We start from the raw sequence: 13,150 nt of genomic DNA, 5'->3' as shown, positions 1-13,150 counted from the left end.
TGTTGACAACCAAAATAATGCTCCAGCAACAAATTATCTATAGTAGCTTTATTTTGTAAAACTGTGACTCTCAATTCAACCATCTCTGGGTTAATTTCTGATAATATTTTTGCTACAATATTAGTAGTTTTACTACTAAGTATATACTATAGTAATTATACAGGCCACCCTCTGCATTCCAGGAATTATTCCTATGATTCGTAATAAGAAAGCTGCTGTGGATGCAACCATTACAGGGTCCCATAGGATGCAAAGAATCATCACAACTTGGAGGGAAGTCTCTTAATTCTGCTGATCAATTGTAAAGCTTTCCTGGAAAAATGGATGTAATATGGCCTATCCCACATAACACCATTCACACAGATCCATCCCAAAGACAGTTGTTTGCCAGAGGGAAGCGTATGGTTAGAGGTGGGATTACAATCAGGAGAGATATAAGTTATATGTAATTTAAGATAACATTTAAAGCATATTCAATGTGATTAAAAAACAGCATTGACAGGAATATCAGGGGATCCTGGTGCAGATGGATTCTAATGCATATGAGTAACTCCTATGCTATATATATTTATATTCTCCAGGAATAGATGGGTATCCTCTGATGCAAAAAGATTACTCTTGTTAGCTGTCAGACACCAAATGAAGCCAGAGTTTGTTTTATAAATCACTGGCGACAGATAGTGCTATTTTGCAACAATATCAACTTTGGTAAGCAGTATTTTTCATCTTTATACAACTATAATTTCCACTAACAGAGCTTTCTAAAGAGTGCTTAATTATGCTAAAATCCATACTATTACACCGGGATGATTAATTAGATTAGTCCATCCTCCATTAATATTCCGTAAATAACAAAATTTCTTAAGCCATTTGCCTTTATAAATAAGACCGTTACCAGATTTTAATTGTAATGGGAGTCCTGAAAAGAAAACATATATAATAAGTGATAATGGTATCTGAGGTTGTTTCACACTTGTAAGCAGAAGCAACACATCATATTAGAAAAAGTATCAACTGTTACACGGACATATTTTAAACGTCCAAATTCTAAGATATGAGTAATGTCTGTTTGCCTAATGGTGTTAGGTTTCAACTCTCGAGCATTAATTATGCCAGCAGATGGCGGCAGTGTGAAAGAAGAACGTGATGGTCTGTCGAGCCTGCTCCCTAAGGTAAAAAGATTATACCTGTATTTGATGAAGTACCAGAGATTTTTGAGCAGCCAAAAACTAAAGTATTAGAGGTAGGGAATAGGTCAGTGCATAGGTTCGAGCGTTATCAAATATTAATGGGCCTGGCAGATTAGATTGAGCATGAATATGAGTTATGAAAAATGTTGATACTGGTTGTCTCTCTGAAGGGAGTAACATTAGTAATAGGGTTGGGTTAAGGCTTGCAGTTTCTAAAAGAGAAACCGTTTGAACACAATACACAGAGTCAATTAAACTATTTAGTGGCTGAGAAACAACTAATCAACCCTGATTGATTACAGCGAGTTCAGACTCTTGAGTGTACAACCAGCGGTGGGTAGAGTCTTCTTTGTGAGGAGTGTGTGGAATTTGTATATAAAACACAAACTCCTTGTCCCTTTGAAGATCCATCCACCTGCAAGACAGACTGAGAACCGTTGCTGCAGGCTCTTTACCAGTAAGCTGTTTGAGATAAGTCCTTCTTATCATTGTCAAGTCTATAATGTCTTATAAGTAAGGAGTTGCAGATCATTGCAGAGAATTATGGTACGCATAAATTTCTATACCATCACCTCACCGTTCCAGTAGGTGGTGAGCAGGAAGGAATGATAAGTAATTGATAAGAAAGAAAGGGATTAATGACATGAACATGAAGTATTTGCTGCAACATGATTTAATAAACCAATAGCTCTCTCTGCTTCAGGTGTTATGCTTCTTGCAGCATTTAACTGGGAGTTTCTGGAAAGCAACTTAAAGAAAATGATATTAGCTGCTTTTCATAATCAATGATATCCTTTTGTTATAAATCAATTTGAAGAATGATACTGTTTTGTCGTAGTTAAGTTCTAAGAATTTATAAACAAACTACCACTATGAGTTTAATGACTCCATTGGTTATTTTAGAATTTTTGTATTTTTCAAACAGACAATTTAAAAAAAGTATCCTTCTTATTGTCGCTTAGCATAACTTCACGGTGATTATTGAATGCTGTCTAAATGACATCAATTCCTTGAAAATTCTTGAAAGCCATTGAATGCTGCTGTATCTGGTGAATGTTTATGAATGTTCAGCTTCAAATATGCTTCAAAATCATTCTTAAAGAACACCACTCTTACAAAACTGGTCACTAGGTCAAGTTTATTAATTCACATTTCTATACTGTAACATAGTCTATGCATATAACCAGTTTTAGAGAGCATCACACCCAATTTTCTTATGTTTATGATATACTTGCTTTACATGTATGATGGTTTCTATATCCTTGGACCAGGGAGTGGCACCATCTGGAGGTGTGGCCTTGTTGGAATAGGTGTGACCTGGTTGGAATGGGTGTGTCACTGTGGGTGTGGGCATAAGATCCTCACGCTAGTTGCCTGGAAGTCAGTCTCCCAGTAGCAGCCTTTGGATGAAGACATAGAACTCTCAGCTCTGCCTGCGCCATGACTGCCTGGATGCTGCCATGCTCCCACCTTGATGATAATGGACTGAACCTCTGAATCTGTAAGCCAGCCCCAATTAAATGTTGTTTTTATAAGATTTGCCTTGGTCATGGTGTCTGTCCACAGTAGTAAAACCCTAACTAAGACAACATGTTTTATAGATATATTAATGTCATGAGAGGTCAATATTTTAAATGTTAGTGTTTTTTATTGTGAATGGGTTTTCTGTTTGTGAAATAAATCTGATGGTAGCAGGGCTTTTTCTTTCTTCAATCTTTTTCTTTCTTTCCCAGACACATTCCTGTTGAGGTTCTCCTCTGGTCAGTGTGGGTCTCTAATGGTTTTCCTTTTCCAGTGAACAGCTGTTTCTCTGTAGGAAGACCGACTCAGTAGTCATCAGTTAGAAGACACTTGTGAAATACTTTTCCTTGACTTAGATTTGCATTTGGCCTTCATTCTCCCTTCACAACTCATGTACTCTGGAGCCCTTGTGGACCAGGCTAGAGTGCCGAATGAATCATGGTACATTCACAACATTCTCTGGAACCGTAAGAGAGGGTCTCCACAGGAAACAGGCCTTTCATATCTTTACTCAAATGTGAATTCTGGGAGTAAATGACATGATCTTTCCACTTCACTATGGGCCAAGGGAACCTTTCTGAAGTCCCACAGAGTAGCAGGATGCCACCACCGGCATTTCTCATGATGGAGGTCAGCAGAGCTGAGCCAAGCTTAATCAGCCTGATGCTTCAAAGGCAAGAAAGACAAACCCTAAATCCTGGCATCAGGAGATCATGGGAACTTGGCCTGTAATGTGTTGGGAGAGATAGGCAACAGTACCAGCCGTAGTTCACAAATAAAATCCCCTAGTCTTCCCTGCACTCTTGGCTCAACTGAGGCTTAAGATTTTTTTTTTTTTTTTTTTTTTTTTTTTTTTTTTTTTTGGTTTTTGGAGACAGAGTTTCTCTGTATAGCCCTGGCTGTCCTGGAACTCACTTTGTAGACCAGGCTGGCCTCGAACTCAGAAATCCACCTGCCTCTGCCTCCCAAGTGCTGGAATTAAAGGCGCGCGCCACCACGCCTGGCTGAGGCTTAAGATTTTTATAAACTTAGTAACATTTACAGAGATGGTCCCCTAGCTTATTTTCCCAATTCTTTTTACTATATCTTAAATTTAATACTTTAATTCCTGGAGGGCAGCATTCTTTCTCCTGTCTCAGTGGTGACTGGAGTAGAGAGAGGATGTCTTGTTGGAGGTCCCCCATGCCTGGTTGAACTGATATTTGTCACGGTGGATTGTACAGGTCCAAAGACTGATTATCTTCTTGGTGGCTCTGCCAAGATCCCAGAGCAAACCATTCAGTCCTGAGCCCAACCAAAACCAGACGATGATACTGTGATATTTCACAAGACCCAAGACCTCAAAGTTAAGAGAATAATTTACCGCTGACTACTCTGGGTACCTTAGGTCTGGCAAGATTTAAGTCCTATATAATTTCGTAAGATTTCTGCAGAAGACAGAGGAAAATACATATGCACAAGCACACAGACACACAGACACAGAGGGAGGGAGGAAGGGAGGGAGGGAGAGAGAGAGAGAGAGAGAGAGAGAGAGAGAGAGAGAGAGAGAGAGAGAGAGACTGACTCTTGACCTGATCTTTGAATTGCTTCTCTGGACTTCAAGAGATCAATTGGCCCTGTCTAAAGCTGCACTTGAAGTTCTTGGTTACTGTCCTTTCATTTCCCAAGGGATAAACAAAGGCAATGGACTCTCAGGAAAAAAATATACCCACAGAACTGAAGTTGAAAACAAGAATTAATATTTAACAATTAATTTAACCCTGTTATATGACAGTCCCTGTTTTCAGTGCCTCATATATGCCAACTTGGTTTTTACAGCAATATTATGAAGCAGCTACTATTACTGTTTATTTTCCAAAGGATAAAACAGAGATGCAAGGATGTTAGCAGCCTAAGGCTACAGAGTTATGAAGTCATAAGGGAAATCCAGAATCCAGAACAGAATGAAAAGAAATGCCTTGGTCAAGATCATTTTCCAAGAGTTCTTCCTCAAAATTAGGAAAACAACGGGCAACTACTCTAAAAATAAATCATTGTTACATTTATTTATTTATTTATTTAGTGATGTGGGGGGAAGCATTGTGTCATGGCATACTACATATGGAGGCCAGAAGACAACTGTCAGGAGTCTCTTCTCTCCTTCCACCCTGTGAGTTCAGGGATCCAATCAGTTCACAAGGCTTGGCAGCAAGTACCTTTGCCCACTGAGCCATCTCCCTGACCCAGGACAGCTTCTTTGCCTTCCTGTTTCCCCAAACTGTATCAGTCTGTGTGCACAAGTTCAATTGTCTCCCTTTTTAAAGACTCCTTCCCTCTTGATAAGAAGACAGCAGATACCAACTATTGGCAAGGAAGGAGGAAAAGGATGCACGTAGCCCCCGTGGAAGAGAGCAAGGAAGCCTCTAGTTCCCTCTAAACCTTGGTTCAGGGATGTGACCTTCAAAGACTGCTTGGTGGCAAGTTTCTAAACACAGCTCAACAGCACCGCCTGCCACACACTCTGCACACCCAAGCTTCCAGATCTGCGAGGAAAGGGAAGTCAATCACCGGACAAAGGGAAGGCAATGCTCAGGACATTGCCAAAGGTGACACTTTACAAGGCAGCAGGTGATCCTGCAATGAAGAACACGTCCACACAAGACTTCAGGAAGATACCACCTCTAACGTAAGGACACACAGTCCCTAGAGAAGCTACAGAGCCAAGGGAAAGTAAGCTAAGCCACCGGATACTCTCAGCCACCAAATGTGGCGAGAAATCAAGCTTCAAAGCACATAAACCAAGGAGTTGTTTTTCTTCAGGTCGGTTAACTCAGCAGTACATGCCATCCCCTTGAGAGAAGTTTAACAGTCTGATTCAATTTAGGTTTGATTTTAATTTTTCATCCTTGAGTGCATTTATTTATGAAAAATATTTATTCAATAGGTAGCATATGGCTGTTTAATTTGACCCAACCCTTGACTACACAAGGTAAGGCTGTTCTATTTCTGTGACTATTTTACTCGAGTTGGGGTGTCAGGGGCTAGACTGTCAAGGGATGAACTTGCTATGTATTGTGGTTGGGGGACGGAGTAAGCAGGTATAATTAGAGGAGGTGAAATCTGTCAGGCCTTCCAACTACCTTATTATGTTTAAATTTGAATAAACAAATAAAACAGTCTCCTGGTTCAAAGTACAAGGACAGGCACTGAAAACACTCCTTTTCACGTGTGTCTTTCAGCAACCAAGGCCCTTCTCATGGTCAGCCAGTGTTAGTGGTTTCTGATGCAAACACTTTGGGATATTTTTATGAGCCTACCCAACTTTGACCATGTTTATTGACCCTTCTTATACAAATTACAGAGTGTTAAAGGCTGGCATATTTCAGGCTTTAAAAAAAAAAAAACATTGGTTTCTTAAGACACATCCTTCTTTATTACTCTTTTTCTTCTGTCTCTTGTTAGTTTGTTTCTCTCACTACGGTACCCAAACTTCTGGACTCAAATGATCTTGCTGCATCAGCTTCTTAGGCAGCTGGGGCTACAGATCTACACCACAGCACCTGGTTCATACCACTTTATAAAGAGTTACCCCTCTTTCTTCTTCACAACTGAGTATGGTGTTTTGGTTTGAACGTGTTCTCCTCAAAGTTCATCCCTTGACAGTCTAGCCCCTGACACCCCAAAATATAATCAAATAACTCAGCTATAAACAGCTAAATTGAAGTCATGGTGGAAATGGTTAATATATGACTATATATGGTTATATGGTTAATATATGACTATATATGGTTAATATATGGTTAATATATGACAGCTAAATTGAAGTCATGGTGGAAATGGTTAATATATGACTGGTTTCTTTGTAAAAATGTGGGCATATGGAAATGTGCACATAGACACAAATATGGGCAGAACACTATGAAGACAAAGAGATTAGGATGGTTATGTCCATGTTCGAAGGGACACCAAAGATTTTCAGCAAGCCACCAGGCTAAGCAGGAGTTGTCGAATAGATTTTGTGTGATAGGCCTCAGGAAGAAATAATCCTGGACTCTTTTTTTTCTTTAAACTTTGTGAGCAAGCTGGGTAGTGGTGGCACACACCTTTAATTTCAGCACTCGAGAGGCAGAGGCAGGTGGATCTTAGTGAATTCAAGGTCAGCCTGGTCTACAGAGAGTTCCAGGACAACCAGGGCTACACAGAAAAAGTCTATCTCAAAAAACCAACCAAATCAAACCAAATCAAACAAACAAACAAAAGCAAAAAAAAAAAAAAAAAAAAAAAACCAACAACAACAAAACAAGACCAAAAAACAATTTTGTTTATGTATGTGCATGTGTGTGCATGTATGTTATGCATGGTTGTTTAGGCCAAACATCAACAATAGGTGTCTACCTCTATCATAATCATAATCCACCTTACTTTGGAGACAAGGTCTCTCAGTAAATCGGAAGCTCATGGATTCAGCCAGCTACACAGAACTGCTGGTCTCTACATCCGGGTGCTGCGGTTGCAGACCTGTCCTGCCAAGTTTGTCTTCTTATTTACACGTGTGCTACAGATCCAAATGCCAGGACTTACTCTTTCACAGCAAGCACCCCACTTACTTACTAACTGAACCACCTTCCTGGACTCATCGCCTCTTTTCATCTTGGGTTTTAAGCATCCTGAATTGTGTGATAGTACGTTTTTGTTGTTAGCAGTGTTTTATCATGGCAACCAAGGGAAACCACACGTGGATATACATGTATTCCTTCCATACTTTAGACTTTTACATAAAAATATTACTAAAAATAATTTTACTTAATTAATACAGCGACGAATAACCTTTCACTATGTCATTTCACAATGTGTGTTAGTCTGTTTTCTGTCACGATGAGAAATACCTAAGCTAAATCAAATTAAAGAGAAGAATGGCTTAATTTGGCTAACAGTTTCAGAAGTTGTAATCCATCCATGGTTTCTTGGCCCTATTGCTTTAGGTCTGTCTGTGGCAGCATAGTATATTGTAGTAGGAGCATGTGGTATAGGAAAAGCTGCCCACCCCAAGTCAGCCAGAAAGCAAGAGACAACAGGTCACATTCTCAATGGCCTAACTTCCTTCAGTAGGTTCAGCCACCTCCTAATAATGTCACAGTCCGGTGACTAAGACTCCAACATTTCACCAGCCTGTCTCGACCTGGCAGCCTCTAACAATGACGTGGAGACTTTTATTATTTATGAAAGCTTATTCCTTATACCTTAGGCTTGTATAACTTAATAACCAGTTTATCTGGTCCACATTTGTCACATGGTTCATTACCACTCATTCATTCCCTGTACATCTGACTTCCTCTTTGTCTGGCTGGCAAATCCTACCTCTCAATTCTTTTCCAGAGTTCCTAGCCTTGCCCCAAAGTCCTGCCTTTCCTCTCCTGTCCTGCTATGGGCTGTTAGCGCTTTATTAAACCAATCACAAGGTGAGGAAGAAGAATATTTACAAAGTACTCAGGCAAGTGATGATTCAATAAAAAGAACAATACCAAGGTCCTGCCTACACTCAACTCTGCGCACGTGCAGAAATCAACATTTGAAAAATACAAAGACAATCTTTACATGGTGCACAAGAACTTTATCCCAACACTAACACAAAAGTCTCTTAAGGACATTTTGGATGCAAAGTATAGCACTATAGTTATGCCACATGGTGAGTGTCTACAGCAGAACTGCTATGGCAGAAACTGTGCACATGAATCCATGCTGCCCAGTGTCTTCCCCAGAAGTTCAGCCAGTGTGGCCTCCCTTCCCCCAGCCTGGAACCTGCTTGCTCAAGGGTGGAGCTTCCTGCTCATTCGTCCTGCCACGCCTACTGCTGGACCCTGCCTTTGCTGCTTGGAAGAGGCACACACGTGTTCGTCCTGCTACTGGACCCTGAGTTACTTGGCGGGAAATTGGGTTCCCTCCCCCTTCCTTTATAACTGAGTGTCTGGAAATAGTAAAATTGAGCTTTGATCAGGATCTTGTCTTAGCTTCATTCTTTCTTCCGCCCCGTCTAGATTCCTCTCTTTTCAGCTCGAACTGCCATTCTCAGTTGAACCGTTCGTGTTGTGGACTGCGGGCAGGCCGCAACAAGCCAGGACACTCTGGCCCACACAGCAGAGTTTTACCCAGTATGCTTGTGCCAGACATAGGTACCTGCCATTCTGATTGGGAAAAAAAATTGTGTTTCTGTCAAGTTTGGGTTTTCATTGTTGGAAAAAGGATCTTATTTATGTATATGAGTGTTTCGCTTGTATATATGTATGGAAGTGTCCCTGTGTCCATTCCTGGTGCCTGTGTTGGTAAGAAGACTGCAACTGAAGTTATAAATAGTTATGAGCTGCTGTGTGGGTGCTGAGACACAAACTCCAGACCTTTGCAAGAGCCGCAAGTGCTCTAAACCCATGAGCCATCTCTCCAGCCCAAAGTTTGTATCTTTTTATAAGTTATTTGTAGGAGCTTTCTCTGAATCTTCCATCTTCCTTATGACTTTTAGAAAAACTTGTGGTTGGGGGGTGGAGGGAATGGTTCTTTGTGACATAAGATGTAAATATTTTTCGTAGGTAGTAAATTGCATTTTTATTTTCTTTATAGTGATTTTTCCATAGAGTATTTGACTATGGGGTGTTTGAGTTTGCCATCCTTTGTGCCCCACTACTTATCTTTTAAGGTATAATTTTTAAAAAGGAAAGCATGTCAGTATTCCAGTATGATCATAATTTCTCTGGGACTGTTTTCCTAACAGTTGTACTGGAGTGGGACTAGTAGTGATGGCGACTAACGTGTGCAAATTTATTTATTGATGACAGGGGTTTGCTGGGTTGCCCTCGATACGCTGGGCTTAAGTCATCTTGGTGCCTCAGCCTCTTACGTGTCTGAGACTAAAAGCACATGCACCCTTCTCAATCCCACTCATGGTTCATACTTGCATTTTACACTTTTATACATATTTATATTTAAATTTAAGTTTAAATCAAAATTTATCTGCTTTGAAATGCCTCCCAGTTGTCCCATGCTATCTTCCCCACACTGATTTAAAATATTAAATGCCCACCCTATGTTGCTCTTTAATTAGAGTTTATAAGCCTGCCTTGGAAATATGCCCACTTAATTACTGATAAGTTTTAGTAGTCCTCCCCCGTCTCTGGTTCTTTTTCTAAGGCATTTACTGGCTAGAAATAAGCAAGAGTCTCTACTCATTGTCCATGTGAACTTCAGGACCAATGGTGGGTTGCAAAGAGGTTGTCACTGTAGCTACGAGAGTCATTACAGATGAGAAGGGGGCACCTTTGAGTCTGAGTCATTCCTCTCAGTGGAATCCAGGAAACTTTGCACACGTTCAGTTGCACTTCTTCGTTCCCGGGAACACTGCAAAGTTTCTTCATATAGGCCGTGCAGGTGTATTGTTAGTTCCTATTTCATTTTCTGCTGGTCCCTATTATAAATGTACTTTTGCTTCATTTATTAGAATTATAGTTTATGCATAAGGAAACTATTGCTTTCTCTGTGTTAATTCTGAAAACACATACTTTACAGTGTTGTCTCATTGTTTATTCTGGTTTTCCAAGTTAATTCCCTTGAGCTCTATAAAAATAAAATCTTATTATCTGAAAGTAGGATAATTATATGCTTGCTTTGCAGTGTTTATAGTCTATGTTTTTTTTTTTTTCTTATCCAGCTGCAACAGGAAGTAATGATAGTAACCGGTAGGTAGTTATCTTCTCCTGGTTCTCTCATTGCTTTCACTGTTTCCCCTGCCACACTCTCTAGTGCCCCAGTCCTTACTGCCCTTACTTTAGGACTTGTAAAAATGTCCTCTCTTTGTCCAAGATGCATACAGAAAAACTGTTGTACAGTATTATTATAGACCCAATTTAGTTTTTATACACTTAATTAGGAAGCACTTCATACATGAGCAAGAGGAGAATGGCTAATGAGATTCTAATTCAACAGAACAACACAGAAAACAGCATTATGAGAAATCATAATGAATAACACTATATTTTAAATCACTAAAAAGTGCATAGGTAGCATGATTGCAACACTCTAGAAAAAGGAAGGAAGTCTGTGTGTGGTAGCATGCAGACAGGCAGATCTCTGTAAGTTCAAGGCCAGCTTGATCTACATAGTGAGTTTGAGGCCAGCCAGAATTACAGAGTAAGACCTTGTTCAAAAAAAAAAAAAAAGTGTGCATGGGATCTTATATAAATGGTGGTTATCACTAGGTAACTATTCTGTTTTCATTCTTCTTTTTTCTTAGCTTGGATATCCAGTGTCAATTTTATATGTATAATATATCTTGGTTCAGACTAGCCATATTGCATGTGTTTATTAGCCACCAAATGTGCATAGTAGTTATACAACAGGTAATCTGTGTCTAGACACTGTCTTGGTAGCTGTTCCAAAGGACAAGAGCTAAAAAAAGGACTCTGTGTGTGTCTCTGTGTGTAAGTTTGTGTGTCCATGTGAATGTCTGTGTTTGTGTGTGTCTGTCTGTGTCTATGTCTCTCTCTCTCTCTCTCTCTCTCTCTCTCTCTCTCTCTCTCTCTCTGTGAATACAAGGCCAAAAAAATGCCTGAATAACAAAAATCATGGTGGAAAATAAAAACATTGTCCACAATAAAAGTTACCTAATCAAGATGATTTATTTAGGCTTTATGATTTCTCTGCTATCCTTTACTGAATAAAAGTGTTCCAATCCAGATATAATTATTTTTATACTTAATTATCTAAAAGGAAAAACAAACAAACAAAAATCCAAAATCTTGGAATGTGAGCAGGCCAGCCTAATGTGATAGCCTTTAATTTAGACTATGGACTCTTCTAGAGGCCTCAAAGAATTGCCCAAAGCTCTTCCCAGAGTTGTGCTATTCAGTAAGTGGGATCCTAGCACTCATGTGGCTATTTCAGTGAAATTTAATTAGACACTTGGTCTTCAGTGGCACTGGTCACATTTGAAGCACTTGTAGCTGTGTCTCAGCTACTGTTTGGGTTGTAGAAGAATCCCCCAACAACCCCTAACTTGTCCATATTCTTCTCCATAACTTGCTGCTTGCTGGCCTGACAAGGACCTAGGACTCTGCTCCATCTTGGGCTTCACTGTTTTCCTACTCTGCTGGACATTACCACAGACTTCCCACTTGCCCTGACCACCTTAGAGATGCATAGAGCTTAGTGCCCAAATGCAGTCTGTGATGGTTTGTATATCCTTGGACCAGGGAGTGGCACCATCTGAAGGTGTGGCCTTGTTGGAATAGGTGTGACCTGGTTGGAATGGGTGTGTCACTGTGGGTGTGGGTATAAGATCCTCACCCTAGTTGCCTGGAAGTTAGTCTTCCACTTGCAGCCTTTGGATGAAGACATAGAACTCTCAGCTCCTCCTGTGCCATGCCTGCCTGGATACTGCCATGCTCCCACCTTGATGATAATGGACTGAACCTCTGACCCTGTAAGCCAGCCCCAATTAAATGTTGTTTTTTTTATAAGACTTGCTTTGGTCATGGTGTCTGTTCACAGCAGTAAAACCCTAACTAAGACACAGTCGTAGATACTACTACACTAAAATTTCCATTCCTTCTACATTTCCAAGTCATTAAGGTGAGTTAGGGCTAATAAAGATTAAAAAAAAAAAAAAAAGGAATAGACTGGTGCAGATTACAGGCTTTAAACTGGAGTTTTGTAGTTAAGGATGGGGGAGGGTGAAGGGGATTTTGTTAGAGGCAGAATGGGGAAGGTAGCTGTGATACTTGTTATTTCTCTGCCACCACCGAAAGGAGCCAATTCAAATTAGATTAGATTAAAGGCAGGTTTACAGAGGAGCTGCTCTCCTGTGGGCGAGTTCACTAGCTCCAAGGACTGAGGCCAGGAAAGTCCCCATGAGGAAGGAGAGTAGGGGGTCAGGGGTGGTGGCGGGCGGGCGGGCGGGTGCACTCAGATAAAGGAAGAGAAAAGGAGCAAGCAAGAGTGACCAAAACTTCTAGATTATATAGGGAGGAACCTCTGGGGGGAAGGGCAGCTCAGCCCCTGGGCTGGGAAGTTGAGGTCAGGGTATGCCTGGTTGGGACAGATGCTGTTCCCAACCTGGAGCCAGGTCTGCTTTGGTAAGTAAATATACACCTCTGTCGCTTGTCCTCATTGGAAACCAAACACGAAGCTGCAGGTATCGGGGGGAGAGAGACAGTTACTTTTCTTCTGCAGTCTCCGAATAGCAGGCTTCCTGGAAATTTGAGCTTTGTTGAGGGTCTTGGCTTTGGGAGAGGAGGGACTTTTAGAAATAAGGGGTATGGGACCCCCATATTCCGCTTTCTCCCAGGAGCCCAGCCCTCCCTCCTAAGACTCTCCCCAGCCTCACTTGTTAACTATGAGCTCAGCTTCACAAGCAGGAAGTGAAGTACCTATTTTACCACACCACTTGATTATACCCGCCCCCAGTGCACCCCGGA

Source organism: Mus caroli, unplaced genomic scaffold (genome assembly GCF_978045245.1).
Source record: "Mus caroli unplaced genomic scaffold, Mus_caroli_1 scaffold_13, whole genome shotgun sequence".
Lineage (NCBI taxonomy): Eukaryota > Metazoa > Chordata > Mammalia > Rodentia > Muridae > Mus > Mus caroli.
This window is presented reverse-complemented; position numbering follows the sequence as displayed.